This window comes from Gopherus flavomarginatus, chromosome 12 (genome assembly GCF_025201925.1).
Source record: "Gopherus flavomarginatus isolate rGopFla2 chromosome 12, rGopFla2.mat.asm, whole genome shotgun sequence".
In the NCBI taxonomy this organism is placed as follows: Eukaryota; Metazoa; Chordata; order Testudines; family Testudinidae; genus Gopherus; species Gopherus flavomarginatus.
This window is the reverse complement of record NC_066628.1, coordinates 40,234,436-40,251,255: the sequence shown is the minus strand read 5'-3', so window position 1 is coordinate 40,251,255 and position 16,820 is coordinate 40,234,436. Positions and strand designations below refer to the sequence as shown.

At 41.3% G+C, this 16,820-nt stretch overlaps 1 protein-coding gene across 8 annotated transcripts in view; it reads left to right on the top strand.

The window, feature by feature from the left end:
• MBTD1 (mbt domain containing 1) overlaps nt 1-16,820 on the top strand; it is a 62,403-nt gene that overhangs the window by 33,958 nt on the left and 11,625 nt on the right. The window lies entirely within an intron of this gene.

The window sequence follows — 16,820 nt, the reverse complement described above, 5'->3', positions numbered from 1 at the left end:
ATGAGATGTAGAAATCCGAGGGCAATCTATCGTTCTCAGTTACTTTATAAAACTAAAATTTGTCTCCTCTTGCAAAACAGTACTAATTTTTAAATTGACAAGTTTATTAATTTTATGAGTGTTGGGCAATTGTAGGAAGCTCTTAATAATGTTACTTACAAAGGTACTCAGTAGTATTGCTATAGTTGACTACTCTTGTCAGTTGAGTATTACCGTATATACTCAATCGTAAACCGGTTTGTTTATAAGCTGACCCCTCCAAGATGGATAAGTAAAAATGGAAAATGTGTATAACCCATTCATAAGCCAACCCTATAATTCAGGGGTCAGCAAACTTTGGCTCCTGAACCATCAGGATAAGCCGCTGGTGGGCTGAGATGATTTGTTTACCTCAAGCGTCCGCAGGCAGGAGGTAAACCCAAGTAAACAAAGTGTCCTGGCACACCAGCTGCTTACCCTGATGGGCTGGGACAGCAACTGGTGGGGAAATGTTTTTGGAGGGGAGAAGCTGGGAATCAGGGGAGTAACCCCTGTGACTACACCTCCCAACCCCTAGCCCGGGACCCCCACATTCTTCCATCCCATCCCTTCCCACCTTATCTGGGGAGGATCTCTCTGGCCTGGCTGGAGCTGCTCCAGTGGGCCGGACCAAGCAGTATGGCTGCAGCCTGCGAACCTCAGAGCTGCAGCTGCTTTGGAGGCTGGGGGGAGAGCAACATAGCCAGAAGTGGAGAGACTCTGGCTCCACCTCTTCCCTTCTGGCTCTGCTGGCTGTGCTGCCTCTCCTTACTCCCTCTGTTGGTGGGGGGAGGGGCTGTGTCCCACCTCTCCCTATTTATACCCGTTCATAAACCGACCCCCTTCCCTGGTGCTTCCCTTTTTTACTAAAAAAAAAATTCAGTTTATGAACGAGTATATACGGTACTTTAAAAAAAACAAAACAAAAACTAGGGATTTAACAACTGTCCAAATTCTTCCCACGTTGGTAGTGTCTCCCTGGTCGAAAATTATTCTCTTCAAAAATTCAAACAAATCTGTTTAATTTTTAAGTTACAATGATATACCTTCTCTTCCCCCTCTAGTCCTGTTTCCATGACTCTGTTTCAAACCAAAGCTATTTTCTGTCTGTAACGAAGGGAGTAGGAAACAGCCTGTCACAAGAAGACTTTGTGCTTTCTCTTGCCCTGTCTTGTTGGAGATCAGATACATCTATATTTATCTTAAATTCATGTTGCACGTTGTATTCCAAAGGATGCCAAGGCATTTTTCAAAAGATTGGATGCTTCTGCAAGAGAGCAGTGGAGGATAGCACCAACCCATGGTGCATGGCAAATTTTTATGTGGGACGATAAATTTTAGACAAGAACTGAGGACAAGCTCCTTATTTAAAAAAATAAATAAAATAATTGTAAGTGCCACAACATCTTGAATATCCAATCAGAGCTGACACTTTAAAAGTGTTTGAGAAGAACCCACATACAGTGAGAGGAGTTCATTTATCTGCCTAATAAAAATGAAGGGCTGATTCTATAGTGTCGTAATAAGAGGCACTAGTTAGAAGGCAGCCTAGCTATGCTTGGAACACTAAGCCATTGCCTCTGTTCACATTGTTGGTATTTCCTTGGCAAGAGGTGGTATTTCTTTGGTGCAGGAGAGAGATGTTTTGTAACAGCAGCTGGTACTTTGTGCTGAAGATGCAGTGGACAAAATTAACTGTAAGAGAAGGCAGAATGCAAATATATCCGTTTTAATTCTTGTGGATTGCACACCATCTCTTTTGCAGTCCAGTTGCCTTCATGTTGGCTGCCAGCGAGGCCTTTGTATTAGGAAGTGGGCAATTTTCCTGACACAGGACATGACTTCCCCACAAGTCGGCAGACTTGGGGTACGTCTATACTACGAGATTATTCCCATTTTAGATAAACCAGTTTTATAAAACAGATTGTATAAAGTTGAGTGCACGCGGCCACACTAAGCACATTAATTCGGCGGTGTGCGTCCATGGTCCGAGGCTAGCGTCGATTTCCGGAGCGTTGCATTGTGGGTAGCTGTTCCGTAGCTATCACGTAGTTCCCGCAGTCTCCCCCGCCCCTTAGAATTCTGGGTTGAGAGCCCAGTGGCTGATGGGGCAAAAATCATTGTCGCGGGTGGTTCTGGGTAAATGTCGTCAGTCATTCCTTCCTCTGGGAAAGCAACCGCAGACAATCATTTCGCGCCCTTTTTCCCTGGATTGCCCTGGCAGATGCCATGGCACGGCAACCATGGAGCCCGTTCAGCTTTCTTTTTTATTTTTAACAGTCACCGTATGTGTACTGGATGCCGCGGACAGAGGCGATACTCCAGCGCTACACAGCAGCATTCATTTGCTTTTGCATGATAGCAGAGACGGTTACCAGTCGTTCTGTACCATCTGCTGCCGGTGTAAATTGGCAATGAGATGACGGTTATCTGTCTTTCTGTACTGTCCGCTGCTATCATGGGTGCCCCTGGCTGAGATCGGCCGGGGGCACAAAAGCAAAACTAGGAATGACTCCCCGAGTCAATCCCTCCTTTATGGTTTCTAAAAATAGAGTCAGTCTTGCCTAGAATGTGGGGCAAGTGTACTAGAGAACCAGTGTATCAGAGAGCACAGCTGCTCCGTGTCAGATCCCGCAGAAATGATGAGTTACATGTCATTCACGGGGGGGTGCCCCTGCAACAACCCCACTCGTTGCTTCTCTCCTCCCCCAACCTTCCTTTGCTACCATGGTAGTGTCCCCCCCATTTGTGTCATGAAGTTATAAAGAATGCAGGAATAAGAAATAGTGACTTGTTAGTGAGATAAAATGAGGAGGAAGCAGCCTCCCGGTGCTATGATAGTCCAGGCAGGACATTAAGCGATGCAGAGGAGAGGAGCCCAGCATCCCGCTGCTATGATAGTCCAGGCAGTACAGAATCTTTTCTTTACACAGGAAAGGGAGGGGGCTGATGGAGCTCAGCCCCCTGTTGCTATGATGAGGATGGTTACCAGCCGTTCTGTCCCATCTACTGGGAATGACCAGGAATCATTCCTATTTTTACCCAGGCGCCCCCGGCCGACCTCACCTGAGGCAAGCCAGGAGCACTCACGGGCTGATGGTGACGACGGATATCAGTCATATTGTACCGTCTGCCACCAGGGAGGGGAGAGGAGCGGATACTTCTCTTCAGTGCTGCAGCATCGCGTCTACCAGCAGCGTTCAGTAGACATAGGGTGACATTGAAAGAAGTCAAGAAACGATTTCTTTCCCTTTTCTTTCACGTGGTGGTGGAGGGGAGTAAATTGACGAGCTATTCCCTGAGCCACGCCGGACAATGTGTTTTGAACCTACGGGCATTAGGAGCTCAGCCAAGAATGCAAATACTTTTCGGAGACTGCTAGGGACTGTGGGATAGCTGGAGTCCTCAGTACCCCCTCCCTTCCTCCATGAGCGTCCATTTGAGTCTCTGGCTTCCCGTTACGCTTGTCATGCGCACTGTGTAGCCTGTAGATTTTTTTTTTTCAAACGCTTTGGCATTTTGTCTTCTGTAACGGAGCTTTGATAGAACAGATTTGTTTCCCCATACAGCGATCAGATCCAGTATCTCCCGTACGGTCCATGCTGGAGCTCTTTTTGGATTTGGGACTGCATTGCCACCCGTGCTGATCAGAGCTCCACGCTGGGCAAACAGGAAATGAAAATCAAAATTTCGCGGGGCTTTTCCTGTTTACCTGGCCACTGCATCCAAGCTGAGATTGCTGTCCAGAGCGGTCACAGTGGTGCACTGTGGGATACCGCCCAGAGGCCAATACCGTCGATTTGTGGCCACACTAACCCTAATCCGATATGGTAATACCAATTTTAGCGCTACGCCTCTTGTCGGGGAGGAGTACAGAAACCAATTTAAAGAGCCCTTTATATCGATATAAAGGGCCTCGTAGTGTGGACGGGTACAGCGTTAAATCGGTTTAACGCTGCTAAAATCAGTTTAAACGCGTAGTGTAGACCAAGCCATAGGTGTTTAAGAGCTGCATGACAGCCCTTAACATACTGCTGGAAGAGATCCGGGGTATGGAGCCCTGAGTCTAGGCTTTATCACCAGGCTTAAGTTCCAAGTTTGATCATCAAGCTCTATCTTGTCTGACTCTGGTCTATTCAAAACTCTTCCTGAGGAGTTACCAGTTCACTGTTTTGTAATCTTGAGTTCATTGAAGTGTGAAGCATTGAATACTTCTAAAGTTAAGAAAACTCTACCTTTGGCACATCCATTTTGGAGGAAAGAGGTGTTTGGGTTTTGGGGAGTTCTTTTTTATTCTTTTCTATATGCTTTAAAGACCCTTATTACTACTTGCAAGTTCCTAGTAAGCTTGAACATTTTTTTTTAAATTAATCAAATTAACTGCTGTTATTGCAGCCACAATCTGTATCTTAAACACACACAACATTTCTAATTTGCAGTTCAATCCATTCAGGTTGTCTGGTTCTGCGTTTTTACTCTGTAGTGAAATTGTCAGGATTTTACTGGGAAAAACCTGGATTTCAAAATATTTCTACGCAAGAGCATGTACAAAATTAAATTTCTTGCTGATAGGGTGTGCCAGCTTTAGCAAATTTTACAAACATTAATCCTCATACCTTGTATGTGGTAGGTATGATCTGCAAGCTCACCACAGAAAGTTTTGAAAACTTTTTACTAACGCTTCCTGACGAGGATTGTAACCTCATACTTCAAACTTCTCTTCTAGTCTCTTTGAGGCTCTGATATTCCTTTAAAATTCATTGGGCAGAAAAATCGAGTCTGCAGTGATGGGAGAAGGGACAGCGTTAGGAAGACCTACCTACTGAATTTGACCCTTTTCATAGCTAGCATTTGCAGAGCAGCTCTTGAGTTTATCAGAAATCCTTTTCAATAAATAACTAGAAAACAGTGTTTTGATTATATTTGATTACAAATGAGATGATTTTAGATCCATGTTTCTTGGTTAAACACCAACCTTGTATTTCACTATTGTAGATTCTTGATATAAAAAATGATGAGTCATGGAAGAGGAATCTCCCAGAAGAAAAAGTTGGTGAGGCTGCAATAGACAATCATAACAAGGTCAATGCCTAGTATCTCTTAATATATAAAGAGGACCAAGATAAACATTTAAGTGGACCACGAAGTTCAATTATGCACAAAGAGACAGATAACCAACATTTCATGCAGTGATTAAATAACTTAAAATGAGGAGCACCCTGAAATAAACGTCTTTCAAAGATGGGAGTATTTGGCTTCCCTCTGTCTTGAAAACAAGCTTTGTAACATGGTGAGTTCTCAAATGTAAGCAATACTGTTTTGTCAATGTGTGGTGAGACGGCCGTCCAGCTGCACTGTAGGTATCTGTTGTGGAAATACACCTCCGACTAAGTGAGCCTTGACATTGCCTCTCTAGTTTCAGGCCAGCCACATTACAACAGTGTGAAATACAATCAGACATCCATTTAGATGCAGTTCTTTTGGCAACAGCTCTGCTCAATTAATTGGAGTCTGTAGCAATGATCCCTATTTCACTTATCTTCAGACTAGCCACTGCCTCAGTTTCCCCCTCTTGGGCTCCCCAGTAACTTCAACATAAGCTTGCATGTGTCAGGTAACACCCCTTCTTGGTGTCTGGGTTTATTAACTAAGTTCATAAGAACTCCTATCCAGCCTTCCTAGCAGGCTCACAACCTTGGCACAGGGTTCATAGTCCTGTTCGAGCCTTCCTAGCTGGTACCTGTTCTCTGCGCTCCTGAGGCCCTGTGCTTGGGAGTTAAGGAGAGTCTCTGTGAAGAGAGCTATCTGGATTCTTTCCTTCTCTCCATCGGCTTCTGTTTTTTATTTCCACCCCAAAGACCTGGTTTAGCCACATGTCCTCCCTGTCATGTGACATTGTTCCTTTTCTCCACCTGGAGAGATGAGCTGAGTGGGTCCCATGTAGGGCTGAACCCATCTCACTTTAAAGGGCCCATCATCCTTTCAGAGTGTCAAAAACAAAAAGTTAGGTGGGCTTTCCAAGGACTAGGTAAAACCCAAAGGACTCTGCCACTGAGCATATGGAGAAGAATGCTCCCTTGAAAATGGTATAGGAAGAATGTTAGCAAGCTTTGGCACCATTGTGGAGAGGAATCTTTTACCTTGTAAAATCTGATGTAAGGTACCTCAGTTGCTTGGACCAGACCTTAACTTGCTGTACAAGCTGAAATCACTGCCACCAGGAACATTTTCACTCAAAATTGACAACAAGTTTCTATATAGAGACACTAGTCTATCTTTTGATTAGTTTGTGATAGGCCATAGTATTTGCTAAATGTTTCCGCATAGTTAATTTAAGGCTTAGGTGGATGAAGAAGGTTGTTAAGCAAGAGGTCACATGGGCATAACTACACATCATCACAGACCTCTTCAGCTTTGAACTGTATCTCGTTCTGCTCATAGACATCAAGCTTGCTGATTACTGTGCTGTCACAAACTGAGCTGTTGGGGCTCATAGGTGGAGATAGAGCAAGATAGCCTGATTCTGAGTGATAATCTGAGACTTGGCTCTCAAACTATTGGTGCTTGTTTTAGTCTTTTGCAGCAGTATTGACAGCCATATTTGGCTGGGCCTAATGGGTCTATTCGCTTTTCTGAGGTTTGCCAATAGCAGAGGCATTAATAGGAAGACATAACAGATCTTCTTCTACCAATGAATGGAGAAGGCAACCCTTGCGAACTCGGTTTTATCATGGACACAGAATTAACCTGACTAGAGCATCCATGCAGGATGTACCCCCATCCTTTGATAAGTGACTCAAGTCTTTTATAGTTTCTCCTTTCTAACACACCAGGAAGCAAAAGAAAAAAATCTGTATCTCAGATGGGAGTCTGCATGAGAGGGGGAAGGTTTTTTAAATTAACAGCCTAAGATCCAGGATATTTCTGAAAGAGGTTTTGCTTTTCTAACTGAACCCAGGAATTCATTGATTACATTAGAGCATTGCATATGTTTGTCTAGCTCAATAATAGTGCATTTTGGTTCACTCTAAGGAATCTGCACACATCTAGTACAAAAAGATCCTAAAGAGGCTATCTGTTTGGTCTCTGCTTAAGCTGTAAGGTCATTGTACAGGTAGGTGTCTTTGCCTCCCAAGGCAACCTTGGAAGTACAGTGATTCTGCATCAGATATGTGAATGGGGATACAACATCAACCAAATGCCTTTTCCATCAGGTGGAATGATCCTGTACATAAACTCTTCCTTCAATTACCTTCTTATGGAATTGTCAGGTGAATTGTCTCTCTGAAGAATCTAAACAAGTTTTCAAGGCCTTAAGGGTGGCAGCCAGAGGCATAAAAATGACCTTTTTATTCATATGAATGCCCTCTTAAATTCCTGTTGGTGGGCAACACGTCATGTGCACATAAATCACCATGCATACAAAGGGCACTAAATAGAGGAGTGTTCATCTTCTTACCCAGTAAGGCCTGCTGAACTCACAGTAGTTGGTGATCAGAGATCACTTACATTTTCAAAGTGCCAGACCTCTTGCAACAATATCTGAGTCTCTGATGCCAAGAATTTTCTCAAATGCATGGCCTGGCTTGTGAAAAACAGGTACTGAGATTGCAGGAAGTCTTGGCCAAATTTCTTTACAATTGAGGACATGCAAAGCCTTCTAAAAGACCTGGATGATCTTGTACAATTAATTCAAGAACAAAAAAGTTGCTCATTCCTGGGATGAACAGAAGACTGATCCCACTCCCAGTTTCCTCATTGTGCGTACTTAGCCACAGAGGGAAATTCTTAAAGAATTTCATAACTTTCTTAACTTCACATGCATGTTTCATAAATCTGCATTGTTTTTCTCCCTGAGGCCTTAACCTGGTGGTGCAGATACCTGTGACAGGATGCACGACACTTTGGTCGTTCCTTACTGGAGGCCCTGTTGCCCTGGTGCACCCTGCCCTTTTTGGAAGGGAAGAGCAACAAGTTCAGACCTTGAGAACTTCCACAGAGAAGTTTCCCAGGATTAGCTGCTGGCAGTCCACTGAGCTTCTTGTTCAGTTTGGGCCTGCTGTTGTACTGAAAGCCTCAGTAAGTCTTCCATCATCCCCTTTGTGATGAAAGGGGATTTGGACATTTCATTGCTAGTACCAGTTATCACTGGCTTGCCTGTGCCAGAATGTCCCGCAGAGAGGACTCCTCTTAATTTTACAGAACATAAATTGGCACTAATTCTAAATGTCCATGTCAGCATTGAAGTTCATAACATAAGACAAAAGTCCTTCACTGATCCACCAATGTATTGTCATTTAGGCCCTTAACCCAAGAAACCTGGCCTGGTCAAGATAGAGAGAGCCTTCCTTTTCTGTCACAGCCTCATCCAGAACTGGCTTTTGAAAGAGGTAGCCAGTTCTCTTTATCTGGGCTGCTCGGTCCTGGTGGACCTCTGCTTGCTCCTGGCCCTTCTAATGGAGGACCAAGTCTTGTTGGTTTCTATCAGCAGCTGATTCTGGCAGGCCTCTCTAGGCAACCTCTGAAGGGCTGAGATCGCTGCTCTTGTCTTCCAAAAAGACAGCGTGCAGCAAGGCAGTGGGGCCTTCAATAAGGAATAGCAAACAACTGGTACAGTCCCGCCCCCCAATGCTATTTTGTCATCTCCTTCCTCTGGTCACTTGTTAAGACTTGCTACTCTCAAGTAGTCTTGGTGGTGATTATTACTTATGGCCCCCTCCCATATTTTATGTTACCTGGTGACATCACTGTTCTGATGATCTTCTTCAGTATGGTGGGTTTTTTTTGTTTTGTTTTTAAGATTAATTTAGGTTATAAATTGTACGTCAGCAGTAAGATCTTTGCATAGCATAGCATTGTTTTAAATGCCCAGCCTGGGAACAGGAAGATGTAATACACTCCAAGGGGCTTTCAAAGACTCATATTGTCTGGAAAAAGCTCTAGGTGGTTGTTGATATGGAGAGTGCACAGCTTGCCAGTGTGTGTATCTACAGTGCACTAGCTTGCCATGCCGTAACTCGCTGTGTGGACCCTGCCACTGCATAGTAAAAGTTCTGTGCTGCATTTTGATGTACTTCTGTTTGGAGAACTTCAGATTTGGCTGAGAGGAGCTTGGTAAGCAGAGTCTGCTCAATCTTTCTCCTTTTTGCTTTGTCCCCCTCTCCACCATAAGTCTCCCTAAAGCTATTTGGAAACCATTGCTTCACACAACACTGAAAACAGACTGAGTGACAGAAAAGGAAACTTCCTTCGCTTAATGCTACCAGGGCAGACTCTTGCCCTAAGGGGATTGAGATTCTTCTGTTCTTACCAACCTGGAGTGGATTTGTGACATGGGGTGGGGAGAAGAGTCTGGTGGGCTGTTTAGCTAAGAAACCTATTTAATTGGCCAAAAGGGGAAGAGAGGACAAGGGCATGAAAACATCTTCTTGTAATTGGCTGCCTCCGGTTTTTCATATGTGCCAGATAAGTTACAGTGGCACAAGTGCTGCGTCTCAGCAAATAATAATGTCAAGGAGAAACTATTCTTTCCATAGTCTTCGGTTGTAACTTTTTTTTGGGGGGGTGGGGAAGAGATTTTGTTTTGGAAAGAACATTTTTTTGAAGTGTACAAATCTGTGGTATTAGTATGCTGTGTTCCCCCCCCCCCCCCACACACACACACTGTGCAAAAACAGCCAAAATACTGGGGTTTAACAAGAAACTACCACACATCCTGAGTAACTTTTTTACTACTATGAGTTATTATTTACATGCATAGTACTCACACTTACTCATATTGCATTCTAGAATGGCTTGAGTCATTCTGCTGAATGTTTTCAATGGGTATTGGAAACATTTCTAATGCAATATTTCAGATTGTTAATGGGTCCACGCAGTTGGAAGGAGTACGCTGATAGTATTGGTTCCATTGGACATGCATATAGTGAACTCCTGAGATAATGAAGCTCTGTTAATAGTGAACTAGAATGAAAGTCCCAAATTGTTCCAAAATATCTTAATAATGCGAACAGTAGTACAGGTACTAGTGAATCCCTGATTTAGCGTTGAATGGTGGGAGCAATTTAACTGGAAATGTGTCTGACAAAGGGGGTATTCACCCACGAAAGCTTATGTTCCAATACATCTGTTAGTCTATAAGGTGCCACAGGACTCTTTGTCGCTTTTTACGATCCAGACTCACGCGGCTACCCCTCTGATAATAACTGGAAATGGGTCCCACAGTGTAATGTTTCTCCCCTTCTCCTCCCCGGAAGAATATTACATAAAGTCTGATATATATATTTTAAGCTCCTAAGAGCAAATACATTGGTGCTGAGATGACATCCTTGCTTTTATTTCAAAACATTTAAATGTTAGGTTGGGGGAAATAAATGCTAAAATGCTTCTTGTAGTTTTTTTAATGTGTTTTACAAGGAGTTAATAAGCACATTTAGTACTAAAAATATTTTTTTTAATTGTTGTGTTTGTTGCCCACTTCATATAAAGGAGGCACATAAGAAAAATTATAACTTCTAATATTTATTATTTAACATTTGCGTTGACACTGGATTTTGGAGTCTGTTTGAAAAATCCACGTTTGACTTCAGTTGTTGTAATCTAAGCTTTTTATAGGTTTTTTTTAACTGATGTGTAAAGTAATACAATCTGAGTTAGTCCTGTAAGTGGCTTTAAAAATCTATCCTAAAAAGGCTCCATGTTGAAAAAGGAGATAATCAAAAGGGGAACAGAAATCAGCCAGCGTCCTGCTTGGCCTTACCTTCAATAAACCTCCTCATCTTTTCTTAATTGTATGTTGCTATGCAACCCGCTTATAATGGAGAGCAGTGAATCTTTCACTAACGTCTGGATTGTAAAGAAATGACTCTTATCCTTTCTAGGATTGGTATGGCTCATTGAAAGATCCAGTTATCAGGTCATATGGTTCTAACTCCTCAGAACTTTCTGCTACTACTGTAGGCTCATATCCAGCATTCATATTTTGTGGTGACACCAGTTTACAGTGATAACATCCAATGTGCTTTATGTGTAATTGTGTGCATGTGCAATAACGTAACAGTTACATTGCGGTTTTGCATCTTCAGGTCAGTCACTAGATTCTCATCCATCAGTATATCCATCACTGATGCTTGCTTTTTATTCATAGTAGGGAAGATCAGGTTGGATTTGTTGTGCACATACCTTGGGTAGACGGTTATTCTGTTCTAAAATGGAACTATAGCACGTCAGAATTTCTCAGGATTTTTGAAGGGACAGGACCCTGTAATTATGAGATGATGGATTGCTCCTAATTGTGTCTGATCTTGCCAGTGTGTTTTGATGTAGGTTGCAATAATTCCCAAATAAGGAAAATGCTGCAAACTTAAAAACATTGTGCATGCTCCTGTAATGTTTTGGAGACAGTTCTGTTTCAGTGTCATCTTGAAATGGATGGAATATTGTACTGGTTTCTTGTGACCAAATATTGTGCCGCTAAAGACGGCGGTGATGACAAGTTATCAATTTCCTTTGACAGTTAATGAATAGTATGGTAGCTTACAGTATGCACCAGTACTGACTGTTTCCTAGTATTTGGTTTTGTTCTAAGGCCACTTAATAGATGATGTGACTTATCTGTTTTTAAAGCTCTGGTTATATAGACAACCTGCTGCTTGATTGCATCACTTCTTTCCTAGAAGAACAAACTGAGGCGCCAGACCTGCCAACCCTTAGTCACCTGTGCCCTGGTTAAACAAGAAACTTAATCATATGTTTCTCTTACCATGAATAGGCCCATTGACTTCAGACCTTTCTTGAGGGCCATTTTCTTGTGTTAGCCCAAAGTACATTTACTTGATTTGACTGGCAATATCTTAGCATTCATCAATGTAGGTTTGAGAACAAGTGTAAGCAATGGTGATGCTGAAATGCTGTCATAGCGTTTTAAGGTCCTGATTCTGCAGTGAGGTTCCCCCAGGCACAGGGGCTTGCCCCCAGAAGTTAATTTCAGAACCAGGGCCTCTGTTTGGAGGTGAAAACAAAGTAGGGTTTTCTTATATGATGAGGCAGGAATAAATTCAGCGTTTGGAGGGAAAATCAACTTATGGAATGAAGATGTGTTATCCGATAACTTGAAGATTTTTTTTTTTTAGAAAAAACAAGTTTGTTTGTTTTTCCAAATTAGAATACTCATTAACATTTGTAAGGCACTATAGAAGTGCTAGGTAAGTTGTGGTGGTCTACATAGTAAAGATTTTATATGTAGTGAATTAGGAAAAAAACAAAGTCCTTTTTAAGTGAGATTGGTTCACAAACAAACATTTCTGTCACACTATAGATATCTAATAATTGTACTTCTGAACTAGAACCAAAAATTGTTTCAGTATGTGATCAGGAGATCAGGTGTTGGCTGTGAAATGCAGCTGTTGCAGTAACACTTCGAAGTGCTCCTATTTTATTGGTAGATGACAAAAGGGAATAGGGCTGGGACACTTTCTTTAACAATTAGAATGCAGAGATTAAAAGGAAAAAAAAAAGTTGAGTTGGGATTTTTAATATCCCCCAAAATAAGTGAACTTTGCAATTTCACATCAAGAATCTTATTTTCCAGACTCCAAAGCTGAATATGAGGCAGACATTTCTCAGTGACCAGTCTGAGTTATCTAATTCACTTTGACCCAAGCGTTTACTTTAGTTTGACTTGATGTTTAGAGAGGAAGATACCAGTTGGGAAGAAGCCTGTCAGTTTGTCGAGCCTACCCATGACAGGTGGGGTGCGGAGGAGCTTCTCTGGTGATGAAGAGTTGACTCCTCCTCCATATCGAACCCTTCCAGCACAGACAGCCCCGGAGGCCTTCCAGCCTCCCAGGACTAGCCAAGAGTTCAGTCCCAGCCTCAAAACAGGTAATGAGCACCATCAAAGTCTCTCGGTTACTGCAGAGGGAAATGCTGAACAGGGTGGGGGACAAAGCGTGGTCTGGCATGAAATATGCTACCTTGTTTACTTGTTTCTGTCTGTAAAGTAAGAGGAATAGTCACTTCCACTGGTCCATATCAGTCCACTTCACTGAATTCATCAGAGAGCAATGGTTCCTAGGGCAAATATATGGATTATAGATCACTGAGGCTTATGGACACTGTGATTTAATTACCAAACTGCACTTGGGCAAATTTTTTTTTAAAGTGTGCAGATACTTTCAATTAACTTACTGAATTGTAATATGTAACACAACATCATTGTTAGAACTCTGCGCATTATTCCTTAAAGGCTTGGACACCATATATAACTAGAAAGAGATTTGTGATTGCATACAGCCTGTATATAAGAGAACAGCTGTTTGGAAAAAGAGGTCTTTTGAATTTAAGCATAATTGAGTCTCTTATATTCAGTGTTCTACAGACCACGGTTGGGTATGATAAGAAATAAATTTGAAAGGATTTACCCTTTGAAAACAAACCTGGTTTTTTTTTCCTCCTCCCTCCCTTCCCCCCCCCCCCCCATGCTTGCTCCAAAACCAAAAGGCTGATTTTATTTGAATATTGACAAAATGAAGTTTATCCATCTTAATTAGTGATTAGGGAAAACTCTTTAAGAATTCAAGTATTAATAGTATTGGTCTGGAAGATTAAAACATCTGTCTTATGTAAGTCTTGTGTTTTGTATAAGGTAATCTTTGATGAAAGAAGTTAGAAATGGAAAAAGCTCTATGAGAGCCTCATGACTGTCTCCCTTCAAATGTAGGATAGTCAGATCAGATTCTCAAAATATCCTTCACATCTGTTAGGGTGTAGTTATGCTATCGATCACCAGTTAGCGGTAATGTTCTTCAAGCACCCTAGATGAGATGCTGTGGACACCATAATGTGGCTTTGGATGCTGATCTAAGATCATGTTCTGACTGGCAGCTTTCTCCCTGGATTGTTGTGGCCACTGCTACGTTCGGGTTTGATTGTACAAGGAACTGAATCCCCTCATCTCCCAGTGACTTTAATGGGAACAAAAGGCACGCAGCACCCCTCAGAAGTGCTCAGCTGCTCTCAAGATTAGGCCCTCATTTTCCAAACAGTGTATTGCTAACTGATATCCAGTCTGCTCTGAATGTTCATTTTCTATCAGAAAATCTATATCAGGTTCATTAAATAACCTCATTGTCCTCTCATCCACCATCTGTATGGCTGCAGAATTCAATAGTACTTCATCTTGCTTCTTTAAGAATTGCTTTTGCTCTCTGACACAGTCATGCTGCTTTTCTTTTACTTTCATCTTTATTTTGAAACTTTAAGAATTATATGTGGTGACTTCTCAGCATTGAAATGTAGCCTTCATACAGCTCTGTGTTGAGAAAGACATGATCTCTGGGCAGTTAAGGAAAGAAGTCTCTTTCCAAAACCAGTCCCACTTTCTTTATTGACATGTGTTAGCCCCTAAAGTCAAGGTCTTGTTTCTTCTGATGTTTCCTGGCCGGGCAGGTTACTAACATCACATCCCTGATACAAGGGAGATCAGGGTTGGGCTTCCTGGGGTAGCAAGGTACCGAGACCATTGCGCAGATATCTCACTGAGCTAATGAGGAGAGGGAGCACCTTGTGTGTCTTTCCTTCTGTTCAGAACCTTCCATCAGCTGGATGTTCAGCCAGTTGGCTGAATGATTTAAGGCACTATAGCTAAGTATTTATCTCTTTGCTTATCATTCAAGTGTTGTACTATATAGATGTAGCTTGAACCCATGGTGTTGATAAACTTTTCTTCAAGAGATTTGTTAGCAGGGGAAAATAGTGGTTAAATATTTAACTGTTGGGATCTTAGTGCTAATTGAACAGATCCAGGACAAAATGTGAAGCCTGCTAACTCACCAAGTGTACTTGAAATATTGGGCAAACCCACGTGCATTATTTAAATACTGAGGAGGATGGGAACTTGACCAAATTATTTCAAATTGTAGGAAAGCAATTTGAACCTCTGTATATTAGCATTTTCCTAGAGTAAATAGCATAGCATATCTCTGTTGTTGTTGTTGCTTATTATGTAAAGATACCATGCCTTATGTGTGTGTGGTCCTCTACAGAATAATAAAAGAAAAGGCCCCTGCTGTACATTAGATGTGACATAGGGACAGGCAAAAATAATCAAGGTTTTGGGGGCAGAGTAGGGAGGGAAGAGGTTTCCATGATGCAAGGTAGTGAGGTTGCTTGATTTTTGTAGGTTTACATCATGCTCTGCTGCTTTTTTAGCAATTTTAAAATATTGTTAATGTTTTTAAATTTTAGTTTTATTTAGCACAGGAATGTGTATCAACATGGAAGATGATATAGGACCATAATAAAAGAATAATCAAATGTCTTGTAAATTTATAGCAGGATTACAAATAGCAACAGGTTTTGGGATTTATTTTCAGATTTCACTGCATCAAATTTTTGCATTTCAAAAGACATTGGCGTTATTAACTTGGTATTCAGTAACTGAAACTTTTTAATGCTTCTCTCATTCATTTGGTCATCAGATAGTCATCAGTTTTTGTATATTAATCAACCTTTTAATGTGGGTACTGCACCTTTAATGAAAATGTTGCCATATTTTCTTTTCAGTGTTCCTGCTTTTCATATATGCTCATATATTGATAAATATCACTTTTCTTACTCAATCAAATTGGGAGGTTAATTGCAACCTATTTGGTACTGCTGTCCATAATATCATTCTTCTTTGTGTTTCAGATCACTTTTTTTTTTAATAGGAAGATAGAAGATTAAAAAAGTATCCTGGGTCTTAAAAATTAATTGCAAATATGCTGCAAACCCTCTATTGTAAACAGTTTTTCCTGCCTGTCACTTACATGAAAGAAAATGAATTATGAGGCATCTGTGATCTGAAGATAGTACATGTTTTTTAATCATGCTTAATTCTTTTTAGCAAAAATTAAAGCATGAAATTAAGCAGTGAAATTATAGGCTTGTGTTTCGCAGTTAGTAATGAAAATAATGTAACTTGGTTCTGAATGCTGTGCGTACATATCTGTAGTGAAGGAAGCTTTTAAATTCAGCCATCTGTTGTTTTGGAAGATGAAGGAGAAAGAATACCCATCTTAATGTACACAAGATAAGATGTTCTCCTTGGATGCAAAATGTGAATGATCAATTAAAACCAGCATTTTAAGTTAAGTCTGCATTTCTCAGCCTGCTCCTGAAGGCAACCATCTTGCTAAAGAGTGACAGAATTGATTATGTCACTATCATAGGAGCTGAGCATATGAGAGAAAGTGGATTACTGTGCTCCTTCTAAACTGGTTTAACAGACAAAACTCTCTTGCTATATATACATTAAGGAACAAATTCTGTTTTTGGAGATGTCCATTCCATTAAAGTGTGTTGGAGACTTATGCGTGTATCCCAGAGCAGAGTTTGACTCTTCACATTTTTATTTAAAAACTAAGACCCCCAGTCCTGCGACGGACCCACTAATATCCAAAGGTCTGTGCTAGTGGATCTAATTGTAGGACGAAAGCCTTAATGTTATACAACCTGTTTGTGTAGGATGCTTTGTCAGCCTTTTATCCTGAGTATGCAGAATTTTCCAGACCGCAAGCTTTTTGGGATAGGGTCTGTCACTTCCTATATATTCGTATAGCACCTAGGATGATGGAGGTCCAATCTGGTTGGATTCTGATTGCTACTACAATAGTAAATGTTAAATAACAATAATAAACACAAATACTCACTTTGTACCTTCAGATTGCTTTACTTCATTGCTATGAAATTTGCTGGTCCACTGAAGTTAAAGGAAAAATGCTCAGTGACATTTTTCCCCCTTCTAAAATGAGCTGAACTAG